The sequence below is a fragment of the Myotis brandtii genome, unplaced genomic scaffold (genome assembly GCF_000412655.1).
Source record: "Myotis brandtii unplaced genomic scaffold, ASM41265v1 scaffold606, whole genome shotgun sequence".
In the NCBI taxonomy this organism is placed as follows: Eukaryota; Metazoa; Chordata; class Mammalia; order Chiroptera; family Vespertilionidae; genus Myotis; species Myotis brandtii.
In genome coordinates this window covers 13,131-17,726 of record NW_005370297.1, presented here as the reverse complement: position 1 = coordinate 17,726, position 4,596 = coordinate 13,131, and positions in this window count along the sequence as shown.

The window sequence follows — 4,596 nt, the reverse complement described above, 5'->3', positions numbered from 1 at the left end:
TTCTGACATTTATATTATACCTCTTATATATATTTCTTAAAATGAAAAAATAAAAGCATATTAAATTTAAGATCATAGGCAATTTGTAACACTCCATGATGTCTAGTCCCTGCCTGAACCACCATTTTTTTTTTCATATTTTCTTTAAGTGACATGGTTATTACTACATGCTGGACACTGCTCTAAACACTTTTCCAGCATTGACTATTTTGGGTGTATTGGTTTAAATAAAATAAATTATTAAAGTTCATTTCTTTATCTTTGCTTCTTTTTGATGGGACTGCTAGAAGGTTTTAATTTATACCTGTGAGCTCCCCTATGAGAATAATTCTACTACTGTCTCCATTTCACTAATAGGAAGACAACACAGAAAAGTTGTCACTTGTCCAAGATCATACAACTAGTAGAATGCAGAGTGAGGATTTGAACCAGGCAAGTTCTTCACTACTTATTTAGCTTCTGGTGGGAGAACTACAGTGGGGCCTTGACTTACAAGTTTAATTTGTTCCGAGACCGAGCTCGTTAAGGAGCTCGTTAACTCAAATTACTCTATCAACTCAGTGCAAAAAATCAGCTGAGAGACAGCTGGTATCTCAAAAAACTCGTTAGTCGGGACACTCGTAAGTCAAGGCCCCACTGTAGTTGGTCTTCCTCCCTGAAGGTCTATCACCCCAGGTTTTGCCCTACCCAGGCCAGGATGAGCAACAGCATGCCTCAGCCATTCCTAGGCTTTCCTTTGACCTTCATTTTCCTTGCTTTTATGACTCACCTGTCCTCTGCCTCATTTTTCCAGGGTCCCTCCTTCTGATTTCCAAGATAACAATAATTTAATCCAGGTTAATTCAAGTTATGGCACTAACCACTCTAAATAACCCAATTTCTTACATTTGTAAAGGGTTTTCAGTTTACAAAGCACTTGAAGAAGCAATCCTAAATTACCAAGATGTGGATGGGAGGAAACTGTGTTCATTTTGATTCTGATGTTTTGGAGAAATGGATTCATCTCAAAGAAGTATTTCTGGAGGTGGGATATCAGGCATTGTGCTAGATCACTGAGGGGAAGAGTACCAATATCCCCGGGAAGATTGCTTTGCTCTGCATTTTCATTATAGTTCTATATTTTTTCACTTACACATACATATCCTGTTTTGCTCACAAAGGATTTGAGACAGTTTTCAAAAATAAATATAATCTTAAAGGATTAAATAAATAGATGAAGAAATTGTAGCTGTTTCTCATGTCTTCTGTGGCCAGAATCCAAATCCCTGTTCCAGTTGCCTAGCATGGCCATGATGGCCTGAAGGTGCAAGACATGCTCCAGGCACACAGGCACTCTTCCTTTCCGGTTAGGGCTTTGCCCCCATCAAGCTGATGAGCAGAACTAGAGCTATGGTGGGTACTGAGTAACCCTGACTGTATTTATTTTCGGACTTGTTTCCAGTTTTACTGAGATACAATTAACACATAACATTGCATTACTGCAAGGTATATAACATAGTGATTTAAGACATATATTAGTATATGTGTGTGTATATATATATGTATTTACCATGTTAAGTGTAGTTAACATCAATCACCTCACATAGCTAAAATTCTTTTCTTATGATGAGAACTTTTAAGATTTACTCTCAGAAACTTTCAAAGATACAATACACTAATGTTAACTATATTCACCATGCTGCATATTACATCCCCAGAACTTATAACTGAAAGTTATTACCTTCTGACCACTTTCACATATTTCCCCATCCATCATCCCTACCTCTGGCAACCACCAAATGGTCTCTGTGTGTATAAGTTTGGGCTTTTTAGACTGCACATATAAGAGAGATCAAAGAGTATTTGTCTTTATCTTATATCACTTAGTATAATGCTCTCAAGGTCTATCCATGTTGTAAATAGTAGGATTTCCTCCTTTATTATGGTTGAATAATATTATATTGTGTAATATTTTATCCATTCATCCATCAATGGAAACTTAGGTTGTTTTCATGTCTTGGCTATTGTAAATAACACTGCTGAACATAGGGTGCAGACATTTTTTCAAGATAGTGATTTTGTTTCCTTTGGATATATACTCAGAAGTAGAATTGCTAAACCATGTAGTTCTATTTTTAATTTTTTAAGAACCTCTAAACACTCACTGTTTTCCATGGTGGCTTGTACCAATTCATATTCCCATTTGAATCTTTTTAAAGATGAGTCTCAAGACCAGCATGATCAGCTGATCTGAGCTGTCTTTTCTCCAGGCCCTTTTCAGAGGGGCCCTACTTGGCCTTCCAAGACAGAGTACCTTGTGAGCAGAAGGCATTTTTAGTCCTTGACTCACCACACCAAGTTCTTAGGAGGCAAGACAGAAAAGAGAGAAAATGAGAAAATAAAAGTGATGTCTCCCAGTTTGTTTTGTTTTTAATTTGGTTAGTCCTCTCACAAAATCGTTACCTCTGTTCCCAGTATGGTAGCCTAGTTTAGTTAAGTTGAGAATTCCATTTGTATTCTGAACTATTTCAGAGTCCCCTTCCCTGGGGGTGAAATAAGGCTGCTAGAGCCTCTTTGGAATTGATGTTGTTGGGGATGAGGCAGGGACCAACTGTGTCAATGAAGGAAAAGATTACAAGTAGAAAACAAGGACAATGGGAAGAATATAAAATAAAGCCATATGGACAATGACAAACAGAAACACACACCTTAAGATACTATACACTTGCTGGCAGGGGCCTAGAAATTTGGATCTGAGCTTCCTACTAGCTAAAGGAAATAGAAACACAATCATTCATAAAAGTCCAAATGTCCATATTATAGCAGTAACGTCAAAACAGTTACTCAGAAGAAATATAGCTTTTCCTAGAATTGAGACCATTAAAGAGATCTTGTCCATAGATTCTCATTAAGGGACAATGTATGATATAGAGCATGATGTTCTCAATAATATGCCTTTATTAAATTTCATGGAATTTATGACATTCCTTGCCATGCTGAAAATTAGTAAAAAGAAAATCCAAAAGGGCTGTTTTCTTTAGTTAAGGTGCTATATTTCCATAATTAATAAATTACTAAATATAAATGAGATTTGGATTTTTCACTTTATTTTTAAATCAGAGGAAATTACTTAATGTGTACAATTTAGGTGCCTCTTCCCAGACCTTTTTTTTTACTCTTGGAGTTTCCCTTACTACAGGTCCTTCCAACCATGGGACCTTAACCTTATCATCTAACCATAGCTGACTAGATTAAGGCAGGCTCCTGACTCAAAGGAAACCTGTTGTTGGGTGGAGTTGGGTTAACCAGGTTCCCCACACTGAGAAATTAAACTAAGAAACACGTATCCTGCCATAGGGCTTTACTCTGGAGAAACTGGTTGAAAGGACTAGAGTGGGTTTTGTGCTAGCCAAGCCACAGCCACACCAAAATTGAAGAGAAACAGAACTGATAACCCTGAGGAGGAAGTCAGTTTCTGTACATCCTTGCTGTATTGCCTGCAAGTGTCTCTAGTCAGAGAAAAGCAGAAAGACACATTCTCCATTCCTCATGCCCTGCACCCTATCATTTCCCCAGTCTCCATGCTTTCAGACAAGTCCTACCTTGGACATCATCCCATGAAAAATGGCAATGCCATTGCCTTGGTGAGGGCAGGGATTAGGAGTCAGGTTCTAGGGTAAGTCAGTAACTGGTTGACTGATAAGACTATCATACTGGTGATGAGATGGGAGGGCCTGATGTTCACAGCTAAATTTATTTATTTATGACAAGTCACATGACAACTTTGAAATGAAATCTGTAAGAGCACCTCATGCACTGTGGGAGACAATATTCTAAACTCCAGAAGAGAGAAACTGACAGTCAATTCTCCAGGAAATAGGATGTCAAGCATTAACGTGAACTCTTGCAGATTAAGATGGTAGTTGGCTACAGCAGGAGACCCAGGGAAATCAATACTGCAACAACGACCTCTACAGCATGAGAACACTGGCCAGCAAAGTGCCCTTGAGATCCCACTTCATGCTACAACCGTAGTTCCATTTCTTAATGGACAAACGTTTAGTTCCTACATCTATTGCTTAGATCTCTAAAACACTAGTATGCTTTCAAAGGAGCCTGCAGGGCCCTCCTTGATATCATGGTTATGAAATAACCAGCTAGGGAAGGAGTCTCTGTCCAGAGTGAGTACTTGCTCTAGCAGGAAGCAGAGTCTGAGTTGGCTGAGACAATCAAGGCAAAAACACAGATACCATCCAGTTTCCCCAACCACCACCCATCTGAAGGCCATATCTCCCTCCTGGCAAGAGGCTAAAGCCGGCCAGGCACTTCCCCAGCCTGAACTTTAAGGACAGGTACAATGCACTGGGGAATGTCTCCTGAATGAGATGAGGGACCCTCAATGTCCTCTCTGCCACACGTCCCAGGCACCCCTCTGGTCACCTGACATCCAAACAGTCCCAAATGCAGCAACAGTAGTAAAACGCGCAAATATTTGAAAGCCAGAAGGAAACAAGAAAGTTTAGGAAATCTGCCAAGAGGACATCTGGGCCTGAGTAATGGGAGTCAGATGCCATGGAGCGGAGTATTGGTTGAGTTACACACCACATTACTCTTTTT